The sequence below is a fragment of the Chroicocephalus ridibundus genome, chromosome 3 (genome assembly GCF_963924245.1).
Source record: "Chroicocephalus ridibundus chromosome 3, bChrRid1.1, whole genome shotgun sequence".
NCBI classification, from domain to species: domain Eukaryota; kingdom Metazoa; phylum Chordata; class Aves; order Charadriiformes; family Laridae; genus Chroicocephalus; species Chroicocephalus ridibundus.
In genome coordinates, this window is record NC_086286.1 from 64,930,232 (window position 1) to 64,947,777 (window position 17,546).

The following is a 17,546-nucleotide window of genomic DNA, read 5'->3' on the forward strand; positions in this document are numbered from 1 at the left end:
AATTCAGTTTGTTTCCTTCACGTTTGCAAAGTACTCGAGTTTTTTCCTCTCCTCCCCAGCTTCTGTTGGCACTGCTTTTATTGTGATATATGAACACCCAATGTAGGATAATAATGGAAGACTGAGGAGGAGGATTATAAACACACGCAAGTGACCTGCACCTGCATTGTAGAAAAACACATATATCTCACTGATTGTTGTTTAGCCTTGTGTGCTTGACAAGTAGGACATCTGTGTTTAGATAACACAGGCCTGTGATGGACTCAGAGGCACCCTATCAGACATGCTTGAGATTCCTGCCCTGCTGTCGGAAAGATCAAAGCACGGTGGTAAACTACGCCTGCGTGAATCCCTGATAACACGAGTGAAAACAGCAGGTTCGGCGATCCTCTAGCATGGACCGAACTCCACGGTGCCTGCGTCCCGGCTTGTGTGCCTCTGCCCCGGTGCTGCTTGCGAGATCCCCCACTTAGCCAGGTAACAAAAATCAATTTACTCTTTGCATTTCATCCACGGTTTTGTGGTCGTTCCCGTGTCCTGCCTGTGCTGGCTCACACATTTTGGGGTAGTCGACAGGACTGAGGAACAGCCATGCCCTGGCTGGCAAAAAAGCTGGGGACTGGAAAGGGCACAACGGTGACTTTCCGTATTCTGGGATGGCCCAGTACTGAGCGCTGGACCCCCGTGGCCACTTTCCTGGCTACATGGGCACCACCAGAGGCATGGCCTGAAATAGATGACGGGGCAATGGTTACCCCCCAGACAATTGAAATGGCTACGTGTGAGTTGCCATGGGAAGCGGCATCAGAGTCCTCTCGCATGTTAGCAGGGAGATTGGGATGGTTATTAGTTACCGGGCTTAGAGCTCTTGATCGTGAAGTTATAGCATTATGGAGTAAAATGAGAGAACTGGAAAAGGAAGTCAGGACTTTACAAGATGCAAAGGCGATCACGGAAAGAGTGATTACTACTCAGGCAGAGTGTTTGGTAGTGCGTATTGCTAATACACGAAGGGACAGGTATGGAAAAAGTAAGGTTTTGATTGCCCACGTTCGTGCTCTCACCACAAAACCTTCGTGGGATCCTGAGGAATAGGATGGAAATATCTGGAGTGAATCCTCAGACTCTGAGGTTGAGTTCAAGTTGGATTTAGGGGGCAGGGAGGTGGTAGAGGCAGGACCCGCCATCCAAGTGCAGAGGCAGCAGGAACAAGCGGATGGGGGAGGGCAAGTCACGCCTACTTACACTCTGAAAGAGTTAAGGGAATTTTCAGAGTTCTTTCAGCAAAAGAGTGGGGAAGACATACTGGCATGGATTTTGCGAGCTTGGGATACTGGAGCTGCATCTCTCCATTTATCAGCGAGTGAAAAAGATCTATTAAGCCCTATAACCCATGATGATCAGATACAACGAGGATATGTTCAGTTGCAAAATATCAGAGATCCTGATGGGCAAGATATTATTGCATCTATGCTGTATCAATGGTTGTGTGCAGCAGTTTTAACAGCATATGCCAAACCTGTCGAATTAGTGTTGTTCCTCGGAAAATGGTCTACAACAGAGGAGGGTATTCATTTAGTGCGGCAGATGGGGATGGCTCATGCGTTGATTATGGGATCCAATCCAGACAGGGTAACAGTAACGAGAGTTATGAAAATGCGACTTTTGAGAGGAGCGCCTGCCTCGCTAGCACCCTTGATTACACCAGCAGTCATAAATGTTACTAGTAATGCAGGCGCCCTAGCAAATATCTTGAGTGAAATTGGGGCTGTAGCTTTGGAACCATCTGTGTGGGTGTTGGATCAAGGAAAGCCAGCAAAACCAAAAGGGGTATGTCACAGGTGACAAGGAAACAAATGTGGAATGATCTTTTACAAGCCGGTGTCCCACGATCAGAAATAAATGGGATCACAACATCAGAAACGTTTCGCCGATGGCAAAAATTAGCACCTACGCAAAAAAACCAACTGCCCCCGGCCCCACCGCCAACTCCGCGGCCCCCCTCCATCCTGCCGGCCGCCTGGCAAATGCCAAAACAGCAGAAATGAAGGTTTGGCAGGTCCCCCCAAAACTGCTGCCATTGTAGCCTCTTACCACGAGGGGGACTGACAGCCCTATGTTCCTTTAACTGTAAAGGGGATCTGGGGGGATTTTACACGTGTTAGCTGAGGTTACTGTATTACATAGTAATATTAATAATAAAGAAACCACATCACAGTTCTGTGGATTAAGGGGAAATCCAACCCCTGCGGCCCAAGCTAAGGTTACCTTAACATTAGGAAATGCCACTCCATTTATCACGACAGTGTCAATTGCCACGATAAAAGGATAGATTTTGGGTATTGCTGTGCTGGCAGGATGAACAGTTGAAACTTTAAATGGTCACTTCTGCTTCGGGACTTCACAAGCGGGATTCACTATTTGATCTACCACTGTGGATTCCCAAAGTGGGATCCCGTTGTGCTGCCTGTGCCTGGCAAGGTGGTAAATGTAAAGCAATATCGTATTCGGGGGGGAGGAGGAAATTACTCAAAACATTCAGGCACTTCAACAAGTGGGAATCATTAAGGAAACCATGACTGCTTTTTAATAATCCTATTTGGCCTGTTCAAAAACCAGACTGCACTTTGAGAATGACTGTAGATTATAGAGAATTGCATAAAGTCACCTCCCCACCCCCCTCCCCACACACACTTGCAGTTACGGTACCAGACATGGTTACTCTTAGAGAAAAAAATTAGCAAAAATAAAACTTACAACCCTGGAAGGCGGTGACAGATCTTGCTAATGCTTTCTTTTCAATAGCCATTGCTTCAGAAAGCCAAAACCAGTTTGCCTTTACCTGGCAACAAAAGCAATATACTTTCCAAGTATTGCCTCAGGGATACAAGCACAGTCCCTCCTTTAGCCACCAAATGATGGCAGCTGAGGAAGCACTATGGCCAGGTACTGTTACTGTTTACCATCAGATTGATGATCTATTGATTATGGCAGAGTCATAACAAGAAATAGAAGCAGCTGCCAAATTGCTGAAAGTGCATTTACAGGATGAAGGCTGGGCAATTAATCCAAAGAAAATACAGGGCCCTAGTACTACTGTAAAATTTTGGGGAATAGTTTGGCATGGACAGATTATAGAAATACCAAATAAGGTACAGCAAACAGTCCAGTGATTTCTTGTACCAATCACAGTAAAACAGTTACAAACCTTTTTGGGACTTTTAGGGTACTGGAGAACTTTTACCCCACATCTGGAGATATTAATGTGCCCTCTGCAAAAATTAACTTGGAAGAAAGTTGTTTGGCAGCGGACCAAGGTACCTTACCCACTGAAATTCGAAAAGTAATCTGGGATAATGCAACTGAATTTGAAAGGGAATTTCAATCCTGGTGGTATTTAGTTAGTTTTACTTATAACCCCATCAACAACAAGGCTACAGCTTTTGTCCTAACAATACGCAATGCTTCGGTATACACCATATACCCAATCATTGCGCTAGGATTAAATCACAATGGAACTATACTCTGTCCATGACAACATAGAGTGTGGGCCCAATGGAATGGGAGCAAATGGCAGACCGTTGATGTTAATGCATGCCTTCTACGAGAACAACAAGGATTTATTTGTGAGAGTAACACCATCAAAGCCCAAGATGTTTGTCTTGCCACTACACAGAATGTTTGTCATTTTGAAATACATCTCGATGAAAATCCTGAACCTGTACCTATATATATTGGAAAAGGATGTGTTTGTATGAGAACCCTTTATAATACTATATTCGTAGATAATGTTACTGTAGATACAAGTAATCATTCAAATGTTTGTGTTTGTAACTTTACTAAAATTATGGGATGTGACTTCAATTATTCAGCTCCTGTTACGTCTTATCAATTGCTACAATCTAATTATACATTGATTCAAGATTTGTTGCCTACCCCTATCCGAATGAATCTTAGATCGGTGAACTACTACAACATGATGACCTGTGTCAGCTGCTAGAACAAATCCGAAATAATGGACACAAAACTCTAATTACTGTTCAGCGTGATACAGAAGAGATACACTGTGTCTTTGAAAGAGTGAAGAAGGATGGAGAACAACATTGATGGGAAATTCTTCTTGGATGGTCACCAACAGCAACGGGACTGTTTAATTGTATGCTTCACCCAGTTGTGATCTTGCTAGTTCTAATTTTAATATGTTTGTTCCTTACAGTTATGTTTTATATAAAGGTTTGGTACTTGAGCAAACAAATAACCCAGCTTCAACCACCCAAAACATACAAATTAACAAATAACAAATAGCAGTGCTTTACTGTCTACTTACCTTGAACCTCTACGTGCACAAACTATTAGCATACTATTTATGGCACAGAGGCAAGAGGTGACCGTACCACCACTCTGTGAAGGTAAGATGAATTGACTACAGTCACGGGGTGGAGTGTGGTGGTGTGCTCTCCCCTTTTCCCCCTTTCACCCCCCCCCCCCCCCCCCCCGGCTCCTGCTCAAGCCGTGGCCATCAGCAGGAGTTGTTATGAGTTGCACTTGAACTGTGGGGGATGGCTGACAACATAGTCAAAACACTGTCTGGAGTGGGAACCTAGATATTTTGTTTCCTTGCGAATATGACTACAGGTCAATTATCTTACCCTATAAATAGTAGACAGCCCAAGAGCCCCTTTGAGCTCTCCTGCACAGCAGCAGGCCGCATGTTGGGATCTCCCCTTGAGTGGGGACGCTCGCTTAAGGTTCTACTTCTCAAAGTTGAGAGATTCCTTGCCGCAACAGATTCTCGGTAAGTGACTAATAGCATGCTAAACTTTGAAATCTTAGCTAAGTGGTATGAAGGATTGATTGCGCATATATAATCCTTTAGACATAAACCATTGACCAAGTCTGGGACTAGGATTGGATCCAGCTGCACCTAGACTCCCCTCTGAGAAGGAGTTTAGAAAGCAAGGGGGTCCTTTCTGAACCTCATGACTCAACACGAGGGTCTCCCTGACAGCTTCTCTGACCCTGGCCTCTATGCAGTAAATAATCAAGTGTACCCTGGCATCTAATCTCGTAAAACACTGTCACATTCACTACTAACTTTGTTAAATCACTGTTTTATGTTAAGAAATATTTCACTACTTCTCTTTTACAAGTAAAGTTAATCACTCCGCCTGTGACACCAAGTAACAACAAGAAGCCTTTGATGCCTGCAAAAATGCTTTGATTGAGCATTTGCAATTATACACTCCTAGGCAAGGATATCCATTTGAATTAGAAGTAATAATTCTAGATGATATAATCTCATGGGCATCAAGGCGGATGAGTGGGCTGAAAAATCAGAAAAAACCTGTAGGATTTTGGTCCAAAACATTACAAGGCTCCACTATATATTATATCCCAACTTCTCTTATTTTACATCCTTTATTAATATCAGATTCTCGAGTTCTTTCATTTCAGGTTTCTTCGACGAATACCTGTGCCTTATCTAGAGGGGACAGCATTGGAACGGTGTTATTACTGTCGCAAACCCAACATCGAATTGAAGCTCAATCTGAAAAAACACAAGCCATAGCTCTCCAATCTGTGTGGGCAATTACCCCACGACAGGTTATCAAACCCGGAGTAATATTAGCTGAAGGCACTGGAGCAACACGTATGTATTACTGGAAGGAGATGACACTCCTCTTTTCCCCCCCTCTCACAGGCTGGCTCATCATGCTTTGTAGTCTTGTACTACAAGCACATGCCCTGGATACCTGTCTGCAAGAGCAACATGTAAATACTTAGATTTGGTTAAGTCTCTACTGTAACTAACTCACCTGCCTTTTGTATTGAGGGAGGATTAACAGCTGCAGACCTTTTGACACTTGTTTCAGTGGCACGTCAACCCCAGCAGCTGTATCACAGAATTATACTATGCTAAGTGCTTTTGATAGTAACATTCCTCATTGTTATTTTTTCTGAGTAGGTAATGGTTGTATGCCAAGGAGCACTACAAAATTGATTAGTGGTGGACTATCTCCTTCTTTGACACCATAAACCCTGCTCCGATTTTGAAGGTGTGTGTTGCAGCAACATAACTGATGAATCAGCCAGCCTAGAGGACGACATTCAACATCCCCAGGACTTAATGCATCAAATGAAACAATCTACTGGTGGTGCCTGGCTGGCTGAGCAGTTTAATTCCCTGAGAGGGTGGGTAGGACATCTGAGTCAAAGCATTTATTGTAGGGATATGTTTATTCCTTTTTCTTAAGTGTTTATTACGTACCTCTGTAAATTACCCTGGCCTACACCCTGCAAGCCCAAGTGGACACCTCCAGCTTCGCCAGCCCTAGCAGAAATGGTCCCTGAGCGAGGGGGTGGAATATGGGATAACAACGGAAGATGGGCGAGGAGGATTGTAAACACGCTCAAGTGACTCGCAGCTGAAGGTGTCGAAAAACACATGTATCACACTAATTGTTGTTTAGTCTTGCGTGCTTGAGATATCTACCTGCACTTAGATAACACAGGCCTGTGATGGACTCAGAGGCACCTTATTGAACATGCTTGAGGTTCCTACCCTGCTGTCAGAAAGATCAAAGCACGGTGGAAAACCACGCCAGCTTGAATCCCTGATATACTGGCAGGAACAGGAGGTTTGGTGATCCTCTAGCATGGACTGAGATCTGCAGTGGCTGCATCCCCGCTTGTGTGCCTTTGTCTGGGTGCTGCTTTGGGGTCCCCCGGTTGGCCAGGTAATGAAAATTAATGTACTCTTTGCATTTCATCCGTGTTTTTGCGGTTGTTCCTGCGGCCTGCCTGTGCCAACTCACAGAACCAAGTAGGGAAAATGTGTTATTATAGAAAGTAATATGTAATCTGATGTGATATAATCTACAGAAATTGTGGCCTTTGTAAGGAAAAAAAAGAAAAATGTGGGGTTTTGCATAAGAATCACCTCAGTGAATGCTTATTGTAAGAAAATTACTTTTGCTGTATTACAGGCTAATTCAGACCAGGTTTTGGCCCTAGGCAGTGCATGGTTTAGTTGGTGAAAATGAAAACTCAGTTCCCTAATGCAGGAAAGTAGGTACTAGTTTACTAACTTTATTATTCTGGAGATTCCCTCTGAATTATAGGGACACAAACCACTTGGCAGCACTGCATAAATTAATCCACACCTGGCAGACACACTCTTTTCTGCTGTTTCTTCAGCGAAGATATCCAACAGATTAATTCCATGACCCTGGAATTAACAGGAGACTGCAAAGGTGGACACAAAGTGGATGCACACCAGGTTCACAGGGGCACCATCTGTATTTTCATTACTTTAGAAGACCAGATAAGTAAGAACAGCTGAATGGCACATAGAAACTCCAGTAGATCAGCTAAAGAGCACAGAGTTCAAGAAAGCATCTAACTTGGTGACTTGTTCAAAGGCTGCATTTGCTCTTTCAATTCTGTACAGAGGGCAGTAATACCACACAAAAAAAATCCAATATAACTTCACTGTTCTGCAGGCAACAAAGTACAAATGCCTTTTTTCGCATCTTGTTGGACTCTCTGCTGCCTCGCACAGTGCACGCTGCAATAACGCTGCTCATTGTATTTACGGGGTCTTTCTTCATATTACATTAGACTAGTTTCCTGAGGAAACCTTGCTACCCAGCACACCTTTCTCCTCAGCTATGTAGTAGGCTCCTGGCACTGTGACCAAAGGGAGGTCGTCTGAACGTTGTTTGTTTTGTAGCAAGCCTGTTAGGAATGGGGGCAGCTCTCTGTGGGCCAAGCACTTTACAGACCTGACAAAAAGAGTGTTCCTACCCCTAGAAGGTATTTATTAGTCTCAGTTGTTTTCTCCTCTCTGAGGACTGGAAAGAGTTAAATTTACTCACAGATACGCACAAGAAAAATCCACAGCTGCCTGTGGGATTGGAAAGGCTAGGCCAGGTGGCAGGAGCTAAGTAATTCTCAAGGAAGTCAAGAGCAGCAGGAGCATCTAATTGAAAGTAGCCAAGAAAATTAAATTTTGGCTGCATAATGATTACTTAAGGGTTCATTGCTTTAAATCCTGGGAAATCCTTGACTGCTCTGCAAAAAACAGGTTAAATCTTATTAAGACCCGAAGTTAGTTTTGATATGAGCTTTGAAAAGCTCAATGAAGGTGGCAGTTGCATCTGAAGACATCCGTAATGCTGGACCAGAGCTGGACCTTGCTTTCCCATGGCTTTTCAGGGCGCTGTTTGTTACAGGTGTTTTGGTAAGTACAGAGTGTTAAGCTACATTTAAATATTCGTTGTGGTTTTATTGACTGTGACCCAGAACAGTAGTCATTCCTTCTGCTGGAAGGATCCTTGCCTTCATAATCCTGTGCTAGGAAAAAAATGTTGTTCAGGGAGCTACATCAAAGCTGAGGAAAGACCTTGTATAGTATGGAAAATAGCCATGGAAATCCTCTCAAAATGCTTGTAGTAAAGCAGGTGCCGGTTGCTTTACATGCTACAGAAATTGTCCTATTGACATTTGTTCTTCAGTGCAACCTGTATTTAAGTTGTAACTTTCTAAGTGGTATGAGGAGTAGAACCAGAGGAGGCAATACTTAGAGGCCTTCAAGAAGAAACTGTAAAGTAGGTTTAGAGGGAACTTCCTCTGGTGAACAGACTGTGGCTTTAAAGAAAGGCCTTCTCTTCTAGTTCGTGTCCTTAAACTGAAAGGACTACTACTAATTTGCTTCTGTGCCCTTGATTCCGCCAACAGCTAGATTAAGGGTCAGATGTGTGAAAGCTGTGGATTAAATTTGGACAGCTGCAGATGCTATCCTTGCTAATGACTCTGCAAGCCAGACTCCCTCCCCTCTCCAAAGCCAGATCCGTGAACCTGCCTCTGGATTGCTGCTGCTTTGTGCTTAGTGATTTAAGGTAATGAAAACTGGTGCTGGGCGGTACTTGCGGCTGTGCAGCGAACCGCATGATTCAGTAGGTACTTGGTGACCCTTTCTAGGGAACTGCTGGGGTGCCCAAGCTCTCCCCGCAGTGCTGGGGAAAGCACTCCCCGTCCTACATATACATCGCTGGCCTTTCGCTGCCTGCAAGGCCTTGTGCCTCCCTCACGCTGTGACCTCCTGAGGTAGATCATCTCCTGAGGGTACCTGCCAGTCACGGACACCCCGGGGATGGTGTGAGGGCAGGGGACACAGGCTGGGTTCCCGTCCTGCGTGGTGACCCTCGAACCGCTGGGTGGCTCCGGCAGTTTGTTCTAATTTGCAGGAACACGGGAAAACATCTCCTGACGGCCTCAGTCAGAAGCCGCGTTTGGGGTGGGGGGGAGGCGGAAGCCCTTGCACCGTTAATGGCGGTTGATCCCACGCCAGCCCAAAGTGCCAGCCGCCGGCAGCCGTTTTGCTGCTCGGGGCACGCATGGGGGTAGGGACCTTTGCTGCAACAGTCACCAACCGCGGGCGGCACTGTTGGGGGCTGAGAAAGTCGGTTAAGAGGATTAATAATTGCGTGGAGGGGAAGATGTACAAGCAGCGGCCGCGCCGCCCCTCTGGTGGACTGGCAGCGCCGGGCTGGCTCGCCATTAGCTGCTTGGTGAGACGGGGCGGGGCGGCGGCACGGCGGGGTGCCCCCGTCCAGCCGCAGCGGGGCCGCCGGCCCCAGCCCGGCCCGGTCCCGTTCAGTCCCGTTGCCGCCGGGCCCGTCTCTCCGCGCCATGCTGGCCTGAACGGGCGTCAGGCAGCGCCTCCCCTCTCGCTCGCCCGGGCGTGCGGCTGCCCGTCGGCCGAGGCGTTGTGGAAGCCCTGGGCGCAGGCAGTGCGCGGGGTCTGCCCTCGATCAGGCCGGGAGGCTTGTCAGGGGTGCTGCGGTGGTGCAGACAGCTTCAGTGTTTTGTCAAAATTTAGGGCTCAGACCTGCCTTAACTGTAAAAATACCAGTTGAAGGAGTTTATAGTGTTGGGTCCAGTCACAGTAATTTATGGAAGTTTACTAAATGAAGGCGTAAAACCTTAAATTAAAGGAGTGGCCTAGCACTGGGGGCACAGGAGTGGGCGAACGGGAGTCGCTGGGGATTCCCTCAGGCTCAACAGCAGTGGCAGCCAGCCACTCCTTCAGAATGGTGGCCAGGTGTGGTGGTGCCCGATTCACCCAAACCAGCTGAGTCTTAGAGAAAGTGGGGATTGACTCTCAGTGTCATCATAGACATGTTGTCATAGACACATGTTACACGTCATCATAGAACCACAGAATGGTTTGTGCTGGAAGGGACATTAAAGATCATATAGTTCCAATCCCCCTGCCACGGGCAGGGACACTTCCCAGCAGACCAGACTGCTCAAAGCCCCATCCAGCCTGGCCTTGAACTCTTCCAGGGGTGAGATGGCAAGCTGCCTCACGGAGAGAAGCCCTTTCCATGCTCCCCTCTTTGGGGAAGCGGGAGATGCGCCAGGCACAGCTTGAGCCAGGGAAGCAGACTGTCGTTGTGAAAAGAAAAAGTGTCTTCAGCTTTTCCAAGGGGGTATACTCACTCTAAACGCAAGCCATTCTAGCGATAGTCTTTATCTTCTAACAAAGATAGAAAATACATTTATTGGAAATCAATACACTTGGTATTGTGTCTCAGTCTCAGGTAAAACTGAAAATCTGGTAGTAAACAAAACTGGACAAACCAAAATCATAAATGTCTCTGACAACTGTGTGGTTAGCTGCTTGGAGGCGGCAGGGGGGGCAGGCTTGGAAGGAGTCCAGATAGCTGCCAAAATATTTGTATTACTTCACAGGTCTAAAAGGAGGTGAAATTTTTTTGAGTTGATGTTAGTTAAAGAAAGTTGTTCATGTGGAGCTCTTGGATACAGTATCCAGACATATTTTGTGCTTATAGTATACCTTGCCTGGTAGCTCTAAAATCTTGATTAGAGATTAGATTTAAAATAAGGTATGCATAAATTATGCATAATATATTAGAAAATAAGCTTTCTGACTTACACACTGACCTGCAACACGTAAAATGCAATATCAAACAGCTGTTCTTTCATTGTGCTCTAGTTTATATCAGGTCATATTTTCAGGAAAAGGAAAGTAGAATTTACTCAGTGCCTGGTTTATAGAGAGTGTACCGTAACGACTGTCACGCAGGTCTAGATGTTACCAGTGTGTTAGCTTGCTACTTTTATAATAAAAATATGCTCTGAGGGTCTAAAACTTGATTATTTTATTTTGTTTCCAATAGAGATCTTGCGCTGTAACAGCCTGAGACCACTCGGCCTGTCCTTCTTGTGGCAGTGGCAGGATCAGGGCTGCTGAAGGGGAGCACAGAAGCAAGGGAGATGTGCAGGACCTCATGGTGGAGCATGGCACCACTGCTTAGGCCTGCTGATGTCAGTGTCTAAGGACTGTCTCACCAGCCTTGGTCAGGAACACCATGCTAGCCACTGGTGTAGAGTTATGATCCTTCTCCTGTTGATGATTTCTGGTAATGCTTTGGAAAAGAGATGCTATGAAGATCTCAGAAGTGTACTTACTTTGCTTCATTCGTCTCAGTACTGATGTCCTCTCTTTGCTTTGATCTTCTGCTGGAGCCAAACACTATGTGGATTGTGGTAGTGGATCTGCATTTTTTTCTTTTTCCTTCCATTGCACACAACAGCAGCATTCTCTTGTTTGTGATTACCACAATGTTTTGTCGATATGTGGATTACACCAGAAACTAGCCATTTATAGAACAGTTTAGGTTCATCATTAACAGAGGAAAGCTGTACTTGCCAATAAAGGCAGTGAGTATTAATTGAAGATAGGGTTTATAAGCAAGCTAATTCCCTTCAAGTTGATTTTTCTGTATAAAACATAGATGTACAGTCTTTCTGAAGAAACTTGAGGCCATACTAACATCTGAGAGTGGTGTCAAATGCATTTTTTCCAAAGTGGAAGAAAAAGAGGAGGGACAAATGCCACTGAACTGAAACACATACTGGGTTTTAAATGGCTCTGCTTAAATAATCTGGCACGTTGTTGCTCTACAGGCAGTGAAATGGGTTTGTAGAAATATGTTTGAATTAGTCTGTTTAACCTGTAGTGGAAACTGGTTTCATGCAAAGCACTTTATAATGAAAAACATGGGTACCTTATGATATATCATATATATCAATAAGGTATATTATGATTACGGGCAGAACACAACACATGATACTTAGTTTTGATCTCTATGGCTGTGAGTCGGTCTATGGAGTTAGTTTCCCTTTCTGTTGCCTTTGATATAGCTGGCATAAAAGTAGAATTAAGCTAAATGAGAGAAGTGAAGAATGAGAAGTAAGGGCAGTGAAAGCCAGTTTGTAAGAGGTTTATTTCATGATGGGCATGTTCTGTCTTACTGTTTTTTCATTGTTATTTGCATTCTTTTGCATATTTGTTTCCTTTAGGATGCTTTAGGGGGTAGGGCAGGAAGAGTACAGCTCTGCTTCCTGTGCTCTGTGCATGAAAGGCCACTAAAGGAGTTCAGTTTATTTGCACTCCAAGAACTAAAACCCATGCATTCAGTTCCCTCAGTTTGAACCTGGACAAAACAAACAAACAAAACCCCAGACCTTGAATCCTACGAATGGAGTTGACATGATTGGAAAGGATTTCCTCTACATGCTTTTCTGCTTCCAGGTATTTATTTTGTCACAGATGGAAATGTCTGAAAGAAAAAAAAAAAACAACATCCTGACTTTGTAGGAACAAACGAATATGGAAAGAACTGGAGAACAAAACAGGGTATTAATTGCATGAGTTGTTTGAAATTCTATATATAAAATTTTTGATTGCTACTTCTGTCTTATTCTTACTTTCTGACAAACTATCCTAGATGTTATGTTTGTGTGAATATTCAGAAGTAAAACTACTGATGGAGTCAGAGTCATAAACAACTTTGATTCTTTCACGCTGTCAACAAATGTGAAAAACACTGTGATTTTTTTTTTAACTTTTTAATGGAAAGCTGGCAAAAGTGCAAATGTACATTTACACTGCTGTCAGACTGCTCTAAATATCCAAGAGTTTTTAATGAGACTTTTTTTTTTTCCCAAGGAGTTTTTGCTGTCTTCATTGGCATCTATGCTTCTGAGGCATTGATTTATCAGCTGTAGCCAGGTGTACTAGATATACCATTGAGAACAGCATGCCATGTCAATTACAGAGGATAATGTCCTTATGCTTCACACTCACCTGCCTTTCCTGTTCTGCAGAAGATATGGTTATCCAATTGAGGAAAAGAACTATTGTGTGGCAAAAGTCATGACATAACATGATTATTTACTAGCGATTAGTCTGGAATTAATAAATTACATGATTAAAAATTCCTAACTGTTTCACTTATGGACAGTTTTTAAGAGAGGATTCAGTGAATAATTTATTTGCTATAAGCATTCAGCGTATTCTTATCTGATGGTTGGTTTGGTGCATTTTTCCTCCTTAACAGTTTGTAAAAAATAAAGTAAAGTTGCACTCCTAGCCACCATAAGACTGCTGACTCAACTTCCCATATAGATGAAACTAAGAGTTTCTTCATAAGAGTTCTTTTACTACTGGAGCATCATGCCAGTGGCAAAACTAGTTGTGTGTCTGTATTTGGAGGGACCCAGATAAAATCCTTGTAAGCATAGATTAGGACAAATGTTTTACTTTTGGGGCAGTACTTTCTTGGCCACCATGGTATTGTTGAATTACCATAAGACATTCTGACTTGATGTTGGGGTTTTTGGGGGTGCGGGTTTTGGTTTTTTTTCAATTTATTCCACTTCAGGAAGTCAGGACTCTAAATTTCTAATCAAAATGTATGTTACAAATGAGCATTCCTCTTCAATAAAATTAAATGTGTGTGCCGAAATGCCTTTGCACACCAGTGGAAATGATCATGTTCTAGACCATGGGGGAAGCAGGTTATGTCATAAGACTGAGCAGTGACTGTCCTGTGAAACACATTTTATCATTGGCAAGTACAAACCAGTAAGTCATGAATTAGTTTTCAGCACAGCAAAGAGTAGGTGCCAGATGCTCAATCTGTGTACAAGCATGAATCAATTTTATCCAAGATTTTTAGTTTCTCAGCTCCTATTGTGGTTGCAAAGATCTGTGTCATCTTTTCTTCCATTTGTTAAGAAAAGAGAGGTGGGATATTCTATTAATATTAAACCATTGTTTTATTACTGGAAATATGTGCTGCATACTTTCAGTGTCTATTTAGTAGAACCATATTGTATAAACTACTCTGTTGTTTTCTTTTACGCGTCTTTTGAGCAATGTGTGTGGATGTATGTGCATCATATTCCACAGAGTAATGGACCAGTGTCAATAATTGACTCTGGCAGCCCTTACAGAGAGGACAAGGACAGAGATTGCTCTCTAAGTTTTTGAAAACCTCTTTAATAAGAGGAGGCCTGTATCATTCCATAGTTTCTTACTAAGTATAAACAAGGGGTTGTATATACATAATTAATCTTATCATGGTTATCAGAATTTTCTTTGTGGAAAACTGAAATACAGTTACCCTTCATGTCGTGGTGAGTTCACAACTTGTAAGACTTTATATGTGCATTAGCAGACATTAATATTTAGTAAGTCCTAATCTTCATCAGTTTTGAACAAAAAGAAGAATGTATATAAGGACCTTGTGGTTATAAAGTACAATGCCAGGGTTACAGTGGTCTCTGGACGCACGTGAAATTTCACATTATTAGATTTTTGAAGAAACAGATATCTGATTTCATACAAAACTTAGACGTGATGAACAGAAGTTACTTGTATATAGCTTTAGGGCATAGGAACAGGAAAGGACCCAGAGAAGACACCTAATCCATTCCTTGCTCCAGTTAGGCTCCTTCATCACTCCTGACAAATGGTTAATGTGTCCAGAGATGGTGATGCTTCACTGCACTTTCAGACTGCACTTCACTTTTAGAAATTTTTTTTCTGACTTAATCTTGTTGCACTTTAAGTTTACTAGCACCAGTCCAGATTGCTGCAGGCATGAAGTATGTTTATTTTGCTTTGTTTGCAGTTACCTTTTATGTATTTGAAAACTTAATGTCTCTCCTCAGTCTTCTTGTCTACAGCCCAAACTCCAATGTCCGTCTTTTGGACGGTGCGCTCTAAACCTTCACCTTTCAGATTAGTGCACATGAGAAAATGAAAGGTTTTTCCTCTATACTTGCTATTGCTGTATAGCTGGATATGAGTTCCTTTCAGGTCATGAGCTCTCTGCTGGGATGCAGGGACCTCATTACCCCAGGGACCTGATAAGTGGACCGCAACCAGTAGCACCAATACCAATAATACTGTGGTTACTGACATGCGTCACCACAGGCTGATATGATCAGAGGTATCTTCTAGGCAAGGGAGATCAATTTCAGTATGTTTGCATAAGAAGCGTTCTCTTTTTTGTTTTACTGGACCGTCTCTTTGGAGCGGAGATTTAAGAGTGAGATGCTGGTTAGGTTAATTATTATTAAGAATTACGGGACAATTGACATGCAAGACTAGACAAATCTGTGTTGGAGTGAGGTAAGGCATACCAGTTCCAGATGAAATAAAAAGCCATTAGTCCATTAGAAAGAAGAATTTAAGTCATGGGGGTGTTCCTGTTATTTGGATTTGAGGAAGTACCTGCGTTTAATTTTCTATAGTAATGCAAATGAACAGAAACTGTTTGTCTCAAGCAGGATTTGAGAGTTATCCAATAAATACTATGCCAGAGACAATCAGTCTCTATATTCTTTGAGAGAATAGCAGTTCTTGACTAGCTCTAGAAGTATATCAGTCTTGGTCACAAGAAATTCCACTCAAGAAGTTATCTTAATTCTAACTAAAGTAACTGGAGAGCAGTTTAGAATGACAAGCCCAGGGGCTGGGTTTCAGGCACTACCCTGGTAAGGGTAAACAAGAAATTGTGCTGAAGAACTGAGCAACTCGTTTAGAAGACAGATCTTTTAAGGCAAAACACACTCAGTTCGATACAATGAAGGCTGAATTTTCCAGCATACCTGTACAATTCTGCTGAATACAGACACAAGAGGCAGAAGTGATTTATCTTTGAACCTCAGACCTTTGTATCTTGCTGATTAGGTAGCATGTGTTGTTTGGGGCTCTTGAGTTTTTTTCCAGCTTTCCTTGTAGCTGGCAAGAACTGCATGTACCAAATATTAAGGAGGTAAACAAAATGCAAGGAGACATTCAAATACAGTACTTTCAAATGCATCAGCAAATACCAGGAACTCACCCCAGTTATGATCTGAAAAGAAAAATAATTGTTGCATTTGGATTTGTCCAAAACATCTGCTGCTGCCTTTCTTAGAGTCTGATGACCAAAAGGGAACATTAGAAAAGATAACGTTCTCAAAAGTGTAGTTCAAGAAAATAATCCCATTTCCAAATTACAAAAGGCAAACACTTTTTCTTGGTTTAAGGGAACTGTATGAGTGGGATCCACAGTTCTGACCTGGAGTACTTGGTTGCTGTGGTGATGTGATTTGTGCCATAACAACATGAAATTTAACTACCTGTAGCTCAGAAGTGGCCTTTCTTCTGCTGTACACTGATGATTTATTCCTCCACTATTGTTTTCTTTTTTTAAAAAAAGAATGTGTTATGTTCACAAAGCAGGACTGGCTGATATTGACACCTCGTGACAGTTGCTGGAATCACAAGGTGCAAGTCTGGACAGCCTTTGGGTTTAGGAGTTACGCTAAGACTGCACACAATAATATCTGGTAGTTGTTATGTTGGCAAGCCAGAAGGAATGTAACGTCATGGAATAGCTCACACCTGGAAGGAAGAAGCTGTCATTTTTGAGATTGTCAGGATCCATAATAGCTACCTCCCATAACAAGAGCATCTGTCAACACAGTAAAAATGCTATCGTGTAAGAAAGAATTAAAAATTACTTCATTGTCTAAGAGTAAGCATGTGCAAACCCTCCTGAGAAACTGAACCACTGTCACCAATGCACTTGAATGAGATTTACTTTGCTCTAGTGATGAAAGGGAATGCAGTTTTGAAATACAGACCAGATTTTTTTTGTGAGTGTGTGCATCTAATTTTTATTAATTTTTCCCCAGTTCTTTTACATGCTGCACCAAATAGGTCACAGGGTTTGTTGTTGTAGACTTGAAAGTTGGAAAAGTCATCAAGCCAGTAGTCTGGATTGTTGGGACCTTGCAGACCTTGGCAAGTAGCAGACCTTGCAGCAAGCACACTTGAGAGCTTGAGAGCGTGCTTTTGTGTGGTGCTGCTGGAGTCCTCCTCACCCAGAATAATCAGGTCTTCACTGGTTGTCCTCGTTGTTCAGCTGTCATAAAAGGCAGCCTTTATCCCACAGTGTGCGTTTGAACCCTTTGGATGCTCACTGGAAGTCTTGTAGAGGTTGTATATTTATTTACTTTCCTGAGAGGTGTTGCGATCATGCCAGAGCACTGCAGAAATATGTGATGTTGACACACACAGGTTGAGTAAATCAGCTTGTCAGAAACTCAATTCAAAATAAACACATAAAAAAGAAAAAGCCAAACTGGAATAGGTATGTGCTAAAAGCCCTTTT

The 17,546-nt window shown here is 43.0% G+C and overlaps 1 long non-coding RNA gene across 1 annotated transcript; it reads left to right on the plus strand.

The window, feature by feature from the left end:
- Window positions 1–6,578: 6,578 nt before the first annotated feature.
- On the plus strand, window positions 6,579–11,367 carry LOC134512815 (uncharacterized). The gene is made up of 3 exons (XR_010070252.1): window positions 6,579–6,737; window positions 8,740–8,900; window positions 11,208–11,367. It is a non-coding gene; the product is annotated as an uncharacterized LOC134512815 (long non-coding RNA).
- Window positions 11,368–17,546: the final 6,179 nt, after the last annotated feature.